General features: G+C 37.7%; 1 non-coding gene across 1 annotated transcript; it reads left to right on the plus strand.

Annotated features, from left to right (window-relative positions):
* The first annotated feature begins 3,179 nt into the window (after positions 1–3,179).
* Positions 3,180–3,285, plus strand: LOC123324956. The gene has a single exon (XR_006540133.1). It is a non-coding gene; the product is annotated as a U6 spliceosomal RNA (small nuclear RNA).
* The last annotated feature ends 17,394 nt before the right edge of the window (positions 3,286–20,679 follow it).

Below are 20,679 nucleotides of genomic sequence, written 5' to 3' on the forward strand. Positions count from 1 at the left end.
CATTCTTGGATTATACCCACAGTATGCTCTAAGGCCCTTCAACTGATGCGTCACTTTATAGTAACAAAATACCTGATCAGTATTCCTATTGGGTGCTCAAACCACAAAGCTTGAGTAAGACATTGTTAGAAAGTGTTGAAGGGTCAGTAATGTGTCCTCCAGACTCAGAAGGCACTTTAATACTGAAAAACAAAGTAAGCCACTCCACACCATTTATACAGTCTTATTCAGGATAACTTACTAGCAGGAGCAACTGGGCAGGTGGGTGCATGGAGGGACAATCCAGGATATTACAGAGCTATTGTTGGCTGCTATTCTCTGTCCCATATTCTCTGTCCCCATCCAGACCTTAATCCCCATGGGATTGGAGTGAGGGGCATGATGGTGAGGTCACAAGGTAGTTATCTAAATTGGCGTCATTTGTGTGCCAGAGGGTAGAACAAGATGGAGAGCCAAAGATGAAGTCCATGTTTCAGCACTCCTACAGATATAGTTAAAATAAATACAAATAATTAATTTCTAATTTATCACATAAGGAATTCATAGAATTTGTAACCTCCTAAGAAGTAGTAAGAAGTAAAAATATGAATAGCTTCAAATAAGGTTTGCCACAATTAGTATATAAAGAAAATCAGAGAAAGAAGTAGATTACGATTATGAATAAAGGATTATTAAGGGAAAGCAGATATTCAGGCCACATTCTTGGACTTTGATGTCAACAGCAAGGATCATGATAAGGACTTTGGGGCTCCTGGGTGGCTCAGTTGGTTGAGCGATTGCCTTCGGCTCAGGTCGTGATCCTGGAGTCCCGGGATCAAGTCCCGCATCGGGCTCCCTGCTCGGCAGGGAGTCTGCTTCTCCCTCTGACCCTCCCCCCTCTCATGCTCTATCTCATTCTCTCTCTCAAATAAATAAATAAAATCTTTAAAAAAAAAATAAGCACTTTGACATTGTTGCTCGTCCCATCGTGGTACCAGGTCAGGAACCTTGCTATACTGAAGGGATCATGGGTCCGAATGGTGTAGTAAGTTTTATTTCAATTTTAATATACCTGGATTGTGAGGGTTTTTTAAAAAATGCTTTAAATCATATAAACAAGTCGCTTTCATTGTGCTTAGCTCACAACAGGTGCACACTAAGTACTTGCCGAGTATAAAAAATATTAGTACAGGTAATACAGCTTATTCCAAGTAAAACACTTAAAACTGACATTTTATGATTGAAATTAAAGCACAGAGAGTTTAAGTAATTTTACCACAGGCACATAGAGTGAAAGAGACAGAATCAAAGCATTTTTATGCTAATCAAATAGAAAAACAGAATCATCAATAAATCCATCATCTAGTACTTTTTGCATCTTAGTATATATGTCAGCTCAGATCTTCATAAGTCCATATAATTTGTTAAGTAAGTCATACTATTCATACTGGCTTGGAATCTTCTTTTTGCACTGAACAATGCATCATAGATATTATTTCAAATCAGCAATCAACATTTCCCACATGAGTATCTGATTAGTAATCTGTGGAACCCTAATCCAAAATATGTTAAGAGTGGTGCCACCAAAACAAAAAGAAAAACAAAGACAAAAAAACTGTCTCTAAACAAATAAGTTTGGAAAATGCTTTGTAAACACAGTAAAATGAAAAATGTATTTACTGAAGGACATTTCAGGACATTTAGTATGCCTATGCACATTGTAATTATCCAATGAGACACACAGATTGTTTCATTACCCAAAATTAATTGATGAGGAAATACTTTGTTTTAACTACAGAAGAGCCACCCAACATAAATAGGTAAAGCAATATAATACAGTAGTCTGCTTTTTGAGTGCATACTCCATGAGGGAACACTATTTGAGCAAAAACCAACCGTATATGTATAATCATTTATTTACAGATTATATGCATATTCTACTGTACCAATGGATTGTATTATATAATACAAAAAATAGAAAAAATATGAATAAAATGAGTTAATGTATTTTAAAGGCCCTGCTAATATTAATAGCTATTATTGTTTTGCTAATATTAGCAATTATTTCAAAGCACTTAGGGTAAACTTCATCTTTATGGTAGTTGGTGTAAATATAGATTTTTGTTTGTTTTGTTCTGCTTTTTTTAAAAATTGATGTATAATTAACAAACAGTGTTAAATTAGTTTCAGGTGTACAATATAATGATTCAAAAACTCTATACTCAGTGCTCATCACAATAAGTGTATTCTTACTCCCCTTTATCTATGTCGGGAGAGAGTGAGTGAGAGAGACAGAAGGAGCAGTGGGGGGCAGAAGAAGAAGGAGAAGCAGACCCCACTGAGCAGGGAGCCTGATGCGGGGCTCAGTCCCTGGACTCTGGGATCATGACTTCAGCCGAAAGCAGACACTTAACCGACTGAGCCACCCAGGTGCCCCATGAATATAGATTTTAAATAGATATTGATGATTTTAATTTTTTTAGCATATTTCTCATAGGGGCCTGTTAGATTATTACTGTTTTTAACTACTAATATGCCAGATTAAGAGCTCATACAAGGATTAAAAGTGTCATCATTGTAACTGAAAATTACAACACACAGCAGTTACATAGAAACATCTCCATAGTGGCTGTCACTCTTCCCTCCCAGATCCATCATTTGACTTAACATGTTAACAAGTAAGGTTCCAATGTTAATAAGGACATGAATATTAATAAAAATGTAATTAAAATTCATAGCATTTTCTTTCCATATCATAGAAAGTCATATCGAGAATTAAAGACTTATGAAGAATACTTTTTTGTGAGGTGTGATAGGCAGACGAGATATTACCTTGGGTTGAAAAGAGCAGGAGCAAAGGAAAGAGAAACATTCCAGGTAGACTGGTATTTCAAGTGACCTGGCCAAGAAAGGGAGGAAGAAATCTTACCTAAAAAGGCACAAATGTCAAGGTACTTTATTTACTTTTGTTTGTTCTTAAAATGGATACGTCTTAAGTGTATCTAAACATCAAATATTTGCTGGTGAGAAAAGAGCCAATGGAGAGAGAGAAGAAAGAATAAAAGAGAGGAAGATGATGGAGGAAGAAAAATCATAGGACCAGAGCCTGAGCTACCGCAACATACAAATGAGAGCTTTATTTCCCAATTAGGAGAGCAGGGGTAATACATGGAAACACCCCATCTAGAAAGAAACAGTCTGTGCTTGCTCGGCAGCACATATGCTAAAACTGGAATGTTACACAGAAGATTAGCATGGCCCCTGGGCAAGGATGACACTCAAATTCGTGAAGAGTTCCATTAAAAAAAAAAAAAAAGAAAAGAAAGATGTGGCCTGACTCATACTGTGACAGGGACTAGAAATGAAAGCAAAAATAGATGAGTGGACAACAAAGAACCAGTATGATAATGCAGAGCCAGCGCCACAGAAGAGATGCTGACCCTAAGGTGAATAGCACCCTTATTCCTTTAATCATTCCAGAACCATTTCACATGAAGAGACTCAGTGAGGAAGAACTGGTAGTTAAACCAGAACCATTTCATATATTGATAATGTATTACCAATTAATTTTCAAATTTACAAATATCTACTTCCTGTTTACCATGTTCCAAAAAATAGGCTGGATGCTGAAGGTCCAGAATGAACAGAGACATATGCCTCTTGCCCCCACAGTTTACATTTGTCTTTTAGTTTTAGTTGCTGTGCATATGAATTATGAAAATTTTAAGAAAATACATACAGATTATCTCTTAGTGTGAGATGTCATTCTCAATTAAATCTTGTATGTCTTGAGTAGAAAAGAAAAAACAGAAACAAAACAAAAAACCCTTAGTTTTGAGTAGGAAGAAAAGTGAACAGTATGGACCTTACTGATTTTTTTTTTTTTTGTAGTCATTATTAGATGCCCTAAGTGGGCAAAATCACTCAGAAGAGTTCCTAAAACTCTATCATCTCACTGATATTGGAATATACCAATAGCTGTAAGGACACAAATACAGCTTCTTGCATTTTGAACGTCCTTTTTGTTTCTCCAGTATCCCAATCATTATAAAAAGAAAACAGCGGGGTAACAGAAAGAGAAATACATATAATCATGCTTTGTATATAAAAGAAAGAGAGAATACATGAACATAGCTAAGTTATTGATAGTATTATTAAAACATGGTTTTAAATTTTTCCCTTCCTTTCAAGACTGAGTTTTAATGTTTAACATTTGTGGTTTGAGTACCAAACAATTTCATAGATACTGCAGTCCCAACTTAACATGTTATGTTGAAATGAAGATTTGAGGTGCATTAAGGTTTCAAATAAATACCAAGGAGATAACAATACCTTCCCTGAGTCAACAGATCAATGTCAGCTAAGGAGCACTAAGGAAAACAAAACAAAACAAAAGCTGGGAAAGACAAAGATAAAAGAAGCAGGCAGAGGCTAGACTACTACCAAAAGAAGACTTTCCCTTTCCAACCTTAAGAGTCTTCCCAACTGTAGCAAGAACAGGATGTCTTGGATCCTGGATCACATTAAATCTACTGTACTTTGCATAATTATTCCCTATTTCAGGAAGTGCTTTAATGTAAAAGAAATATGAATTAAGCTATGAAACATGAACATTTTTTTTGAAGATTTTATTTATTTATTTGAGAGAGAGAATGAGATAGAAGCACATGAGAGGGGGTAGGGTCAGAGGGAGAAGCAGACTCCCTGCTGAGCAGGGAGCCCGATGTGGGACTCAATCCAGGGACTCCAGGATCATGACCTGAGCCGAAGGCAGTCGCTTAACCAACTGAGCCACCCAGGCGCCCAACATGAACATTTTTAAAATCATCAGCAGCCTTTGCTAGAAGTTATCACTGATTATATATGACCAGAGGAAGGGAACATAGCAAAGGATCAATAATTTGTAATTAATAATAATAACAAGTGAATAATAAAATAGTAATTCTTGATTTTTCTTTCAATACTTGAGGAATACTTGGGACAGGAGAGAAGAGAGAACAAGTCATTACACATTCAGGGAAATTACTTTGATAATTCTTTTTCTTATGATAATATTGGCAGCCATAATCATGTAAGCTCTGAAAATGAGAGCATTCAGTTCAGCAGAATTATACTGATTAAGATGGATATATAAGAAATGTTGAACTACATTTTGTATAAAGTGTCCCTTTTTATGTGTAGGAATTATGTAGCAGTTTATATACAGTAGACAGCACATAAGGTGTGTCTAAGATGTTCACAACTCTACTGTTGCAGTGCTACCTTACACAGAAGCTCAGCCCAGAGTGCTGCGTCCTCTTAATGACCTACACTCCTCAGAATGTAGCTGCCAAGACAAATGAAAGCACAGGATTTGGATAAAAACCCACATTCTCTTTCCAGCTGTGCCTCCCTAACCCATCTGGAAAATAAGAAAACTGTCCTTCTTTATAAAGCACTTTGCAGCCTGATCCTTCTCTTTTCTATCTCACCATCAGGATATCAATACATGTACACACTGATGGATTACAATGCCTTTAAGAAGTAAACTACAACCAGTGAGCTCAGAAATAATTAAGATGGTGGAAAAGTTTGAAGCAAATGAGTTTGGTTTCCTAAAATCACACACAAAAATAACTTCCACTACTACCTGCATGAGCTTCAGATTTTTTTGTCTGACCTCCTGTTGCTGACTTCTTTTCCTAGGAATGTGGGGAGCCTGGGCTTAGCAGTTCCAGGAGTTGAGAGCGAGTGTGAGAATGGGGGAGGGGAATAAGCTTTTGGCTGAAGAACAAAGGGGGATTGATGCTTGGGTCCCAGATGACGGTGTGGGAAGCAAGTAAAGTCGAAACATTAGGTCTAAATGGAGGGTGGAGTCCAGAGACCAGACATCAAGAAAAGCCTCAGGAATGAACAAGTAAGGCAGTCAAGGCAGGTTTGGAAGGCAAAACACAAGACAGATTCTGGACATAATGGAATCCATGGCCCTGGAATTCTTTGTACTGTGCCACAGTTGATCCCATGGGTGGGGTAGGAATCATGAAGCTGACCCGTTCTTAGAGCTCTAAATATTCGATAGCCTCCTTTGATATGAACGTTTTAGAAATACAAGGTAGGAATAAAACAATAGTTTTACAGAAAACAGTACTATGAAAAGAAATCTAATTTTCAAAGAAAAACCAAGAATTTGCATCTCTAGATGCTAAAATTAAGTCTCTGAATTTGTCCATGTTTAATAAATCAAAATGTTGCCTTGCTTTTAAAAAATATCATTCCTTATTTAAAAAAAAATCATTCCTTCCACAGTTTATGGACATTAAAATGGATTTATCATCTTGTTACATTCTAGGGAATCTTGAGCCTCTTCTGCCAGAGGAGATAATGCTTGTTATTGCTAGACGCTGCTCATAACATAATGGTTTTATTAATCAGGATAATAGGCTATACCTCAGTAACAAATTAACCCTGAAATATCAGTTTCTAACACAGCAAAAGTTTATTTCTTCCTCACACTACATGTCCAATGTGAGTCAACAAAACAGTAGTTGTTTCATATAATCATGTAGGGAGAGGCTGACAGAATCCTCTGCCCAGAGTATAGCTGGTAGTCATGACAGGAGACAAGACAGATTAGAGAAATTGAGGTTTTTCATTGTCTCAGCTTAATGTTCACACGTCACACCCATGCACATTTCACTGGCCGGAGCCAGTCTACTGTTCTCACCTAACTAAAGGAGCCTGGAAAATATAATCTTTCCTAAACAGGAATGGAAAGGAGAATTGGGTATTTGTGAATACTAGTAATTGTTTACCACATTTAATATTTTAAAAATAATATTAAGACCCTGGAAAACCACCTTCTGGAGAAAAGAGAAGGACATAAGAAGAAACACACACACACACACACAACACAACACAAAACATGCACATAATCTAGAACAACCAAAGGCTCTTAACACTAATTTGAAATTAGGGTGTTTCAAGTAGTCCATAAATGTACAGTTACTGCAAATTGATGTTTCCCTCAGATACAAAAAGAAAAAAAAAGTAACTGAGTCTATCAAAGGTAGGATTTTAAAAAACCAACAAGGTAGGATGGGATTATGCCTTTTGGAAACTAGTGAGACCAGAGATAACGTACAGAGGCTAACCTCTGGATGGAGAACACTAATGAGGTCTCAATAGAGAATTAAGCCTACGCACATATTCAGAACATCATTAAGAAGCTGAAAGGGGGCGCCTGGGTGGCTCAGATGGTTGAGCGTCTGCCTTCGGCTCAGGTCATGATCTCGAGGTCCTGGGATCGAGTTCCCCATCGGGCTCCCTGCTCCTTGGGAGCCTGCTTCTCCCTCTGCCTCTCTCTGTCTCTCATGAATAAATAGATAAAATCTTAAAAAAAAAAAAAAAGCTGAAATAATGAGCCTCAATGATTCCTAGTAAATTGATTCCAAATAAATACTGATAGAGAAGGCAGGAACTCCAAAGGGCAAAAAAGGTATTTTTTAGGTCAGTAGAGGACTTCTTAAAGTTTAGAGAAGGAGTCCATAATGGTCCTTCTCTTTCAAGTTGCAAGGAAGAAGGAAAGGACCAGGGGAGCCAAGAATAATTGTGATGAAGGATAACAGGCTTGAGACTCAGAGAAAAACAGAAGATAAACAGAGAAGACTAGGAAGCCTAATCTGAAAAGAATTAGCAATCCCATTGGGCTAATGGGAATCTGCTGAACTTGGATTCAGAGCTTGGTCTAGACTCTGGATTCAGACAGAGTGAATGACTCAGGAAAGGGACCCTTTGACCTAGTTTCATTTACATTTTAATGTAGACCAGAAAAACCTATGATGAGTATTACTTTTAAGAGCTTTTCTAGCTTTTAATAATCTGTATTATTTGGAATTTTAAAAATCCCTTATATTTCCTTGTATGTTTGCAGTTAAAGCCTTAATAATCCCAGTGTACCAGAAAGAGCAGCTGTGAGGGTCCAGGCTGAGTTGCAAGCAATGGCAACCAGGAATGAGAATAAACAATCAGGATGCTTTAGTCCCATGGAAGCAAAGAGAAGATGAAGGGATCAGTCTAGGACATAGGTAGAAACTAATAGGAGAACTTGGCCTGCCTTAAAACAAATTGAGTGTAGGTGACAAAGGTAAGTACTGTTGGGATATCCATTTCTTTATATAGAAAATCACCCACAGCTTCTCCAAGCTATAGCAAGATTATAAGGTAGAAAGCAGTTTAGGAACTGGGTCTATTCCAATCATGAACATTAGTGTCCATCACAGACATTCTAAGCATATTTTTATTCCAGTATCCAAGCCACTGATTAAAATGTTAACTGGCCCACAAAGTAACCTCTATGGAATGCCATTTGTTGTGTCTCCCCAGGCTGACACTGAACCATTGATAATATTTGTCAAAATGAGACACTCCAACCAGCTGTCTCTTCTCACAGCACATTCATGCACAGTTGTTGGTGAGGAATTAAGACTGTAACAGCAGGGACATTAAGGATTAGGTTTGACAGTTCAGGAAGAGGAATGCATAGTTTAGCTGTGTCCAAGTCAGGATGCCTTCCTATTTTAGAAAGAGGATGATTTCAGTTAATGAAATTTAATTTGAAAAGAGCTGAGGATAAAGAAATGTGGACAGCCTTTTGAATGACAAGACAGGAGTGCATTCATGATTGTTGATCATTGCTTTTCAATCAAAAAGCACATACAAGAAATAAAGTTTTCAGTAGAAAAAATTATGTTTATAAATTTAAAAAATCTTTTTGCCAGCTAAAAGAGTGTCTTGCAAGACACAATGGCTTCACTATATTAACTGTATTCCCAGAAAAAAAGGAATTTTAAGAAGGAAGATACTTTTATAATCACAGTGAAATCATGCTTAAAATGACTGTCGAGATATTCTACCATAGAATGTTTTGTTTTTCCAGCTTCCTAGAAATATGGTCCTATGATTGGAACAGATGTGCTGTTTAGCTTTCTCCTTGACCTTTCCAGAAGTCCCTAATTCAGATCAGGTAGTGAACAGCTGTTAAAATAAATCTGTTCTTGAGCTTGGGGGAGGAAGATGAGGCCTCAGACACTGTAGCTTCTAACTTCATTCCTGGCATCATGGTTTAGGTCAGAGATTATAAACTCAATAACCCAGAGAATATGACAAACACTGATAATGCTGAGAAAAGCCTTCAAACACCCTTCTTCCCAGAGGGGTGGTAGAAATGGGAGAAGTACTGTAGTTAAATGGTGCAGTGAGCACATGATTATCTGGTGCCCGCAGATTTTGTGTTCTGGGATTGCACCTTTTCAGCCCCAAGTGGGACTTCTATACAGTTCCCATCATTTTATTATGTTTTGGGGTGATATGTATAACCCTGATACAATGAAGAAAGAAATTCAAAGTGAAGAGAGATACAAGCTCCTGGTTTTTGAGACAAAGGCTTGACAAGCAGCCCTTTGACCCAAGAAGCCTGCTGAGATTCCCAGCAGTTGTGCCGAAGGATGGAGCCCCAGGCTGTGTCCATACCAGGGTACATCCATCCCGGACAGCATTCCAACACAAAACTGACAAAAAGAGCAGATCAGGATAGCCACTCACTCCCCCCAGTCTGGTAAAGCATCCTTTTTAGAGGCTGATGTGTCTTTAGACTACAGGTGAATCCATTCCATAAAGTATACTTGGTGGAGTGCCTGGGTGGCAAATTCAGTTAATGGTCAAGGTCCAACTCTTGGTTTTAGCTCAGGTCATGATCTCAGGGTACTGAGACTGAGCCCTGCTCATGCTCCACACTCAGCACAGAATCTACTTGAGATTCTCTCTCCCTCTCACTCTGCCCCTCCCCCTGCTCATGCTCTCTCTCTCTAAAAAAAAAATAAATCTTTAAAAATAAAATGCCCTGTGGAGTATAAACAGTTAATGGCATTTATCTCATTAATTTTTATCTCATTACTATAATCGATATTTTATGTGCATTTTAAAAGGTAAATGCACTAAAATACTAGATTGCATATAAAACACTAAACAAATATACATATAGGAGATATATGCCTGCTCAGGATGCTATAACAAAATACAGTAAACTGGGTGGCTTATTAACAACAAGCATTTATTTCTCACAGCACTGGAGCTAGAAAATCCAAGATCAAGGCACTGGACTCTAGTAAGGGCTGGCTTATAAGGCCAGCCTTTGATGTCTAGTAAGGGATGGCTTCTTAGATGGCCATCTTTTTGTTATATAATCACATGGTAAAAGGGGCAAGGGAGCTTTCTTTGGCTTCTTTTACAAAGCACTAATCCCATTCATGAGGGCTTTGCCCTAATGACCTAATCGCCTCCCAAAGGCCCACCTTCTAATACTATCAACTTGGGGGTTAGGACTTCAACAAATGGATGGAGGAGGGGAGTTGACAAACATTCAGACATAACACACATTTATTTATTTATTTTTTATAGATAGGGGAGCATACAATCAAAAAATGTTGAAGACCACTGTTCCAGATTATTCCCCTCCCCTAGCCAAATGAGGGCAAGGATGCAGAGAAAGGTGAGCCTTCCTACACTGTTGGTGGGAATGCAAGCTGGTGCAGCCACTCTGGAAAACAGTACGGAGGTTCCTCAAAAAGCTGAAAACAGAGCTACCCTATGACCCAGCAATTGCACTACTGGGTATTTACCCCAAAGATACAAATGTAGTGATCTGAAGAGGCACCAGCACCCGAATGTTTATAGCAGCAATGTCCACAAAAGCCAAACTATGGAAAAAGCCCAGATGTCCATCGACAGATGAATGGATAAAGAAGATGTGGTGTATATAGATACAATGGAATATTACACAGCCATCAAAAAATGAAACCCTGCCATTTGCAATGATGTGGATGGAACTAGAGGGTATTATGCTAAGCAAATAAGTCAATCAGAGAAGACAATTATCATATGATCTCACTTATATGTGGAATTTAAGAAACAAGGCAGAGTATCATAGGGGAAGAGAGGAAAAAATGAAACAAAACGAAACCAGAGAGGGAGACAAACCATAGGAGACTCTTAATCATACGAAACAAACTGAGGGTTGCTGGAGGGGAGGGGAGTGGAGAGATGGGGTAACTGGGTGATGGACATTGGGGAGGGTATGTGTTGTAATGAGCACTGGTTATTATACAAGACTGATGAATCACAGACCTGTACCCCTGAAACATGTTTATGTGTTAATTTAAAAAAAAAAAGAAGAAAACAAGGTACATTGGGAAGCCATTGCTCTTACCGTAACTCTATAAAAGTCATTCAGATTAAACCCTTTGACTCAAAATAGTGATCAGATTAATGTCACCATTGAACAGAAGGAAGAAAAAAGGAGGGAGGGGAGAAATGGGAAATGAAAGTCTCTTTCCTCAGGTGACATCTTTCTTCCATAATAAATCTCTAAACAAAAGACCCAGACTGCTCACCTTCTTCATCCTCACCTCCATGGCATACCGTGCTTACTTTGGTGTGAGCCATGTAACTCTCCAGTGAATAATCTGTTAAAGCCAAAGAACAGAATCCAGAGCAAAAAGTACCATTTGGGGAAGGGTGTGTCTTAGCGAATGGAGGATACAGACGGAGTACAGAGAGTCAGGAAAATGCAACTGCAGAGTATGGTCATCAAGTACTTTGTCAGCAAGGTGTCAGATAGTGAGCAGAGGACAAGGACACTGATCTTACAATGGAAACCAAGACATCAAGTTCAAGATAATAGGTTGTAAACAGGTGGCCCCCTGGTCAGGTCTAGCCTACAGATATGATTTGTTCAGCCATAAGTCATTTGTAAAATTTTGAAGCTGTAAATATTTAAAACTTGGGAGATTTCACATACACACACACACACACACACAGAGTCCACATTTCTAACTTCTCTTGATAAATGAGAGATCTAACAGCACTGGATCAGTATTCCCAAATAGCCACCATGGGCTGGAGATGAATTGTGTTCCACTGGAAGAGAGGGCAGAGCCTCTCACTTTCATATTACACCCACACAGACTGTTTCACACATCTACATTGTTTCTACTGTTCTGGGTTCAGAGATGTAGGAAGGACCCAGAATTCTGAGAGAAGCCAAGGAGACAAACAAGAAACCCTGAATCATAGACCCATTGTCATGTCTCCTCCTCCTGCTCCCATTTCCTACCATGGGCAAGGTCCTTGTCCTAGGGATCAGTGATGGGAAGAATTAAAGCAAACCAAACAGATGAGGTACATGTTCCCAATGAACTTACACTCTAGTTGAGAAAATTGGATAACATATTAGTAAATACAGTTCTCAGTGATAATATCTAAAATATTTTGAATGCTATCGTGGGCCAGTCACTGTTCTTTCTCTCATGTGGTTTGTATTCTTTTACACATATGAATTCCCATAGAAACCCTATGAAAAGTAAATAATTACATCCCATTTTTCAAATAGGAAATTGAGTCATGGAAATAAGCAACTTGTATAAAGTCCCACGGCTAGTAAGTAGAGAAGTAATAATGAGCTCCAGCAGTCTGACTTCAGAGGCAAGGCATTTAACCCCATTAAGTACTAAGCAGTGTGTTAAAACAGGCTGATGTGACAGAGGCACTGAGCAGCTACTTTAGATTTGGAAGTCAAGAAAAGACTTTCTGGAAGTGACATTTAAGCTGAGATCTGAAGAATACAACTATGCAAAAACTAGAATAGCAGGCAAAGGGAGCAACTCATGTGAAGGACTAAATTTGGAAAGAGCTTGTTTACTAAAAACCCCAAATGAGTTGACCAGTGAGATTGTAGCTTGATGGGAGGGTGAAAAAGAGAGAGGGGGAGAACTGGAGAGGGGAGATTGAAGACAAAGCACAGGCCATACTCCAGGGTATAGAGTTTCCATTTCACAACAGCTGGGAGCCAGTGGACCATAAGAGCCTGAGAGGGGGACATAATTAGTGTGTTTCAAAAAACATGGTAATGTTCACATTTACCAGGGCTCTTTATAGACCTTAATATATGTTTCTACCTTCCTCTCCTATTTTTTCTCCTTCATAAATCCTGTGCTCTAACCTAAATTCTAGTAGCTACCGTTGTGCTAGAAAATCAGTTCTGTGGAAATAAAGCCCTGATTTGTAGCATTTGCCTATTTCTATGGTACAAATACATCCACAGTAGTGGATCTTATGCTATCAGCAGTTTAACAATCAGCTTGCAAAATTCCTGAATATTTAAGAATCAGTGCTTGAGAGCCAGTTCCATACCTATACTCCAAATATTTTCGCCTTTTGAAACTCAGCAGATCCTTACATGGTATGATTTTCCTACATTGTGTTCCCCCGTCTGTAAAACTTAACCATTGTAGGGCTGTGGTTAAGAGCAAAACCTGTGGCTTCAGATGGACTTGGATTGAAAACTCAGCTTTGTAAACCAACCACGTGATTTTAGGAAAAAATCTTAACTTCTCTAAACCTCTGTTATTTATAACATGGGCGTGAAAACAGTCCCTACTTCAGGGTACTGTTATAAGAGTCAAATGAAACAATGTAACAAAAAGCACTTAGCAGAGTACCAGGAATGTTATGTACTTCTTTAGAAAATTAATTTTATTCATCTACTTAGCTACCATGGGTCCTAGCTAGAAGCTGGGGAAAGCTACAAAGTCTGTCAAGTCTGTCTTTCAATAGCTTGTCTTTTGAATCAGGTCTCCTGCCTAGTTTTCCCCACCTCTAAGATGCTTTCCAGGAAACACATAAGAATCTTTTTCTCTCATAGCCTAAAGGAACTACTTAGTGATACATATCTTATATACATATGAGAACAAGTAGTGGCTTAAAGTAACAGTATCTATTTTGTAATAGAGTTTCTTGATAACAGGACAAACTTCAAGACTGATGGCAGAAGTTTCTGAGTCATTAAGCATCTGCCTTTTGCTCGGGTCGTGGTCCCAGGGTCCTGGGATCAAGTCCCACATCAGGGTCCCTGCTCAGCGGGAAGCCTGCTTTTCCCTCTCCCACTCCCCCTGCTTGTGTTCCCTCTCTCACTGTGTCTCTCTCTGTCAAATAAATAAATAAAATCTTTAAAAAAAAAAAAAAAAGAAGTTTCTTGCCACAATATTTTATTGATATTAGAGATTTTGTAAATTTTCTGTACAGGCAGCAACTTGAGGTAGCTAAGTCTTAGCCTCCACCTGTCAGTTTTTATTCACAGGAATTCTGTGGACACTCATCTTCATGTTTAGTTGTATCAACACTAAAAACAGCTTTATTCATTGCCTATTAAAGATGTAGGTTCTAGTGACAGTTCCATTTTACCTCTGTGACCTTGTTTAAGTCCCAAGCTCTCGAGATTTACCACATTAGAATGAATTCAGAGTCTACACCTGCTCTAAAATTCAATGATTCTACTCATTTAAATATTTATAAATTCCAAAAGCACCTCCAAAGCTAACAGAAAAAATACATTTGACACCATTCTTGTGAGATTAACATAAATAAACTTAGACCTCTATAGAAAATCAAAGCAGAATATTGAGTCAATTGTATGAATAATTCAGAAACAAAATAAAGTAAAGCAAAACAAGAACTTACGGTTCTAAAGCTTTCAGAATACACAATTTACAGTCTTATTCAGAAATCTCTGGAACTGCAGTGCATTCTGATTTATATTTAAGAAATCATCAAAGCTGCATTTTCCTTTAAATTCAGGTTTTTCAGATATCCCATATAAAAATCCTGCTTAAAGGAATGTTCTAGGCCAATTTCATGTCAAATATGTGTAAAAGCAACCTGGGGGGAACTGCTAGTGTCCTAGTCAAATTTGAAAAGGTATTTTTAAATCACTAGGAATAAAGAATTGGTTCATCAGATTAGATGACTCTATTTTATCATTTCTTTCAATGTATTATGCCCTAATCAATATATTCATGAGCCTGTATCTTAGAAGAATACCTACCCCAATTACTTCAGCTCAGAGATAGTGAATTATTTTGATATGTTGCCAATACATTTAAGGCAATTATTTATTAGTTCCTGAAGGCTAACATGCAGACTATAATGTACCCTGAGCAGGATAACCAATGAGACCACTATTGGTACTGCTAACTTAGTTGTGTATCACTTGTGTATCACTCCTCAGCAATGTGGGGCCTGAACCCCAAAGAGATTTTGGCTTACTAGTAAACATTTTATATCAGCTAGTGAATAGTCACCATAAATATCAGAGAAATTTCTGTCTCTAATACATATTTCACACAGCAGTATATAATAAGCTATCAACGTTGCTTGGTATCTCCAATTCCTAACTTAGAGATAAATTATAAAATATCTTCTCTGGCATGTTTTACAGTTCTGATGATAGCAAATTTGCATTATGAAACATGTGCAATTTAAATTATCAGTTACATTTTTCTTGATTGGACTTTGCACATCTATAGTCAGTTTGGGAATAAGTTACCAAAATTAAAAGGGTGAAGGAAGCCAATTTGAAAAGGCTACATACTGTACGATTCCCACTACATGACATTCTAGTAAAGGCAAAACTATGGAGACCATAAAAAGATCAATGGTTGCCAGGGGTTAGGAGGGAGGGAGGGATGAATAAGCAGAACACAGAGGATTTTTAGGGCAATGAAAATATTCTGTGTGATACTATAGTGATGGATACATGTCATTATACCTTTGTCCAAACCCATAGAATATACAGCACTGAGAGTGAACCCTATGTAAACTGTGGACTTTGGGTGATTATGATGTACCATGTCAATTCCTGGTGAAGAATGTTCATAGTGGGGGAGGCTATGCATGCATGGGAACAGGAGTTACATGGCAAATTTCTGAGTTTTCCTCTTAATTTTGATGTGTACCTAAAACTTATATATTTTTAATTGATAGGGAATATTTAAAAACTTAAGAATGCATGTTGAAAAATACGTGCCCATAAAACAGGGACAAATGATTTAATAAATCACTCAACCATATTCTTTCCTTTGCATTATTTCCTTGGTCCCATAAATTCTAGAAAGCAAAGGTTATCTTTCAGGTTCTCTGAAACTTCCTGTATTTCCTAGGCTAGTATCTTCACGGTCTCAACTGACTCTGATATGATGATTTTAGAGACAGTTCATTCATAAATTAAGCACTAGTCTTATCTTAAATGTGCAGTAATTAGTCACTGACTCCTCTGTATAAATCCAAATGCATAAGTGCATCTGTAACATACTCCCATCTGGATTTGGAAAAAGGAAGATCTTACTAAAAAACAAACAAAAAAAAAGGTTCTTTTTCACAGTGACACCTTGTTGCTCCACTGAACAGCCAAGGTAGTTAATGGACTCAGGTTGCTAGACAAAACTCTGCTAAATATGGCTGGTTACTCTTGTATCCAGAGAAGTTCACCAGAGCCCATTATTTATATACATCCAGGCACTTTTCCACAAGAGGCTCAGAAAAACCCATTCATCCCATAGAAACACTCAACCTGGCCCTGGAGTGGCACTGAACCCCAGTAGGATTTAACACTGAGACTGTAATATCTACCACAAGCCTTTGAAGAGGCCCCAGCTGTGCCTATTGCCATGAGTGAAGCGGAAAGCCCACATTACTGAGGACTTCCGGTGGTTGGACATTCTCTCCTCAGGCATTACTGGAGAGGTGGCCACAGTGTGACTCAGATGTGAGCCATGGCCGGGCCTTCCTCAGTCCTAGGGGAAGAATCAAGGGGAGAGAACTGAATGTTTGCTAATACAACTGCCATCTGCCACCGTTAAGTCTGATGGTGACAGAGTGTGCGTTAATGCCAGATAGACAGAGAACACTCACCATCTGTTCATTGCCCTGAAATAAAATTAACTAGGTTATCTGGGTTTGGAAGCCTATCTGGAATTGTTGACATCTATCCCCAACCTTAAGGATGGAAATTTTCTCCCATCTTAAGTCATTCAAATTACGCAGAGAAATATTTTCACTCTAATCCTTCTAGTGGAGAAAGTACAGTTAATAGATAATACATTAGTAACAATTTATGTGTTAACAATGAATACAGGATTTTGTAGCCCTTACATTACTATATTTATATGCGATAATATCACAATTGTTATCCAACCAAAACCTTCTGAAGGGAAAAATGTCTAATACATTTAATTTCAAGAAAAATGTGCAAAATCTATGTGGACTTCAGTCTTTGTTGATCAGCTAATGAGATGCAAATTTCTTGATTTCTAGGCACTCAAACTAGAAAGGGGAAATAAAGAGTTATAAGATATTTTACTCCTGCTACTTACTTAAAAGATATCTGCATCATAGCAACTGAATCTAGGATATGACTGAAGAGGTGGTGAAATAATGTGTGTGTGCGCACGCGCACGTGTGTGTTCCCCCAAGAGAAGGGCAGGAAAAAGCTTTAATTCAATTTCTAAACAAGAAAACTCATCCCTGCTCTCCCTACCCATAATCTCTCACCTTCTAATCACCTCTTCTTACCAGTCTGTTCTTATCTCTCTCAGTCTAGCATTGGTCTGGGCTAGTATTGGTTTAGTAGTGAATTTCAGCTGGACCCATGACACAGGACAGAAGGAAAGAAAACAGAATAAATAATTGTTTTCAATTCTTTATACCAGCCCTGCCTTGCAATATGGTTCTCTGAAAGAAAACTCTTTAAAAAAATTCTACTTCCAAGAGCCAATTTACATTAACTTAAAGGAAAAGTTACTGCTTTTAAGTTTATAGACATCAATAACTGGAAATAATCCAGTTCATTTAGACAATCTATAATGTGCTGACTTGAAATAAATCCAGTGGAGCTATCCTTAGGTCCCAAAGGATCCGGTTTTAAAATGACATTTTGTGAACTGGATTTTTTGCGTGTGAATTGGATTATTCACCAAGTTTGATTATTAGCAAAGTCTCTGAGCAGAAATTTCTCTAGCCTCTTATTTGTGCCTTAAGTTTTAAAGAATTTAAACAGAATATATTTCCAAACAATTACTAAAGATATAATGAGTGATCTCCATATATTCAGCACTGAATTTAGAGCTCTGGAAAGGGCAAAGAAAGTATACAATGTTATCTCTTACGTTCATAGAGATTAGATAAACCAGATAGAGACTATGCATAAAAATATAATAAAAATAACAACTTGTATGAAATATGAAATACGCCAAAGAAAAGGCACCTTGACCCTCCAATCTAAAGGAGACCCCACTATTCTCTCACATAATGCCTTATACTTTTTCTTTATAGTTTCAGTCACTGTCTATATGTATTTATTTATAGATTCCTTTAATAGCTGTGTCTCTACCCCAACCCCATGCCTATGAGCTCCATGAGGACAGGAGCTACATATGATTTTACTCACAGCTTTATCCACAATGCCTGAAACACTGTGAAATATAGTAGGTGGTCACTAAATATTTGTTAAATTAATTTTTGAAATATACCGTTTTCACTGTCTAGTGGAAAATACTGAAAAATAAACAGATCATAGTTACATTATTTCCTTCACTGATTAATTTATTCAACAGGTGTTTATTGAGCACCAACTATGTCAACACTGTCCTTAGAGATATGGATAGAGAAGTAAAATGCACATGATTACTGACCACATGGAGCTCACAGTGCAAAAGATCACTATTAGACAATTAAACTGTAAAAAAATATAATTACAGGTAAATATATAATTATAAAATATAAGATCATTATGAAGTAAAAGTAATAACAGATTTGATTTATTCTTAGCAGTTAGGGAATGAAGAAGGAATGCAGCATGTAAAGGAGCAGGGGAATTATGATTTTAGAAATAAGAGAGATCACTGAAACCAGCTAGGAATAAACAAAATTAATTTCATAGAAGTTTCATGGAAGAGTAGAGCTAGTGCCAGATATTATTTCCTCCTATCCTTCAGGGCATAATTATGTGTACAGAGACAGCTGATAGTGCTTACACTTAATATGTAAACTATAGTAGAATGACATACTTCTCGTAGCACCTAGATGGTGCAGTCGGTTAAGTGTCCAACTCTTGGTTTCAGTTCAGGTTGTGATCTTGGGGTTGTGAGATCAGGCCCACATCGGGCTCCACCCTCAGCACAGAGTCTGCTTGGGATTCTCTCTCCCTCTCTTTCTGCCCCTCTCCCCATGCCTGCTCTCTCTCTCTCAAATAAATAAATGTTTTTTAAAAAAGAATGATGTACTTCTCAAGATATTTTTTCAAATAATTTGGGCATTAAGTCTTTCAGTTTTGTCATTTTGTCTTTATCTGTTGCTTTTCAAATTAAATATATTCACATTGTGCCATCTTTATTTTTGCAACTATCCAATATATCACAAAGTATTGTACTTAGTTTAAGAAGCATCAAGAATCAAAATTTCTTTTTTCAAGAAATTAACGTTACATCTCTTAATAAAATGCTAAGTGATAACAAAATAGACTAGGGGAAATAAGTACAGTTATTTGAACCAATTTTTTTTCCAAATGAACTATTTTTATGTTTTCCAGAAGAGAACACCACTCTTTAAAAAGAATTACCATGTAGATACAGCTGATGGCAGAGACATTATTTCATAAGTGATTTTTTTTTAATTACAAATTCATTACATATTTGGGGGAGGGGGTTAATTTGGAAAATATTCCCATACAAGAGCTACTAATTTATAGAGTTATTATAATTTTAAAAGACAACTTGCCATAAATTACCAATACAGCAAAAAAACTGGTATGTTTATTTTGAAGCCAGGCCTACACCCTATCAAAGCCAAAATAATTGGGCAATAATCATGAACTCAGTTTCAAAGCTGAGACACTGAGTCCTTGGGTTGTGTCAGTTATTATTTCCTGAATACGACTTTATACCGGATCCAGAATTCACACTGTCTGACTCTCAGCCAAGAAAGGAAGTAGCGTGGGTGACCAAGTTTAACACTCGCTCTGGGGATTTCTCTCTAGCCAAAGCTAAAAGGAGACTATAATTGGGTAGCCAGGCCTGTCCTTAGCACATTCTGTATTTAGACGGCTTACCGAAGCCCATTAGACAGCAAAATTACTCTGCCCTATGCCCCTACAGAATCTGAAAGAAAAACCACTGGGGGCTGGGTGTTGGCAGTAGAGCCAAGAGAAAGGGCAATGAGGAGGGGAAGAGAGGGAGGAAGGAAGGGGGCACTCTCTGCATCTGTGGTCTTGGGAGTCAGATTAGAGCTACAACTCCACTTGCACTTAATTAAATTATATCCCTAATCTGAAGCTCAGATCCTTTAGTTGCAGATTGTGTATAGAGTAGTAACTACTTCACAGAGTGGTTTTCAGTGGCTGGCAGATAAGAAACACTCAATAAATGTTACTTTTTGTTGCTGGTGCTATTATGACTTTTGTTATGCCATCTCTGAAAGAGGAAAGACAGATAAAATGGTGCATTTTCTATGAGGCTCTACAGATGCCCTGTTTCTTTCTGTCATCTCTAAACCACCTCATGTTACCTCACTTAACCCTCTTTAATTTGGATTTTTCAGGTTAAGAAGCAAAGGAGCTATTAGGCACAGGAAAGGTTGAGCAACTTGCCCCAGGACTAATCTTCCCAACAGGCACTCCCAAAGAAGTATTTCCAATCAGATAGTTGCCAGGCATGCCCAGAACTTTTTTTTTTTTTAAGCAATTTGAGTAGGTCACTTGGGGGAGGCAAATTAAAAGAACCTTTCTAACTCAGTGAAACCTTGCTCTCTAACTAATTTTAATACATCTTTATAAAGTGC

Source organism: Neomonachus schauinslandi, chromosome 5 (assembly GCF_002201575.2).
Source record: "Neomonachus schauinslandi chromosome 5, ASM220157v2, whole genome shotgun sequence".
Classification (NCBI taxonomy): domain Eukaryota; kingdom Metazoa; phylum Chordata; class Mammalia; order Carnivora; family Phocidae; genus Neomonachus; species Neomonachus schauinslandi.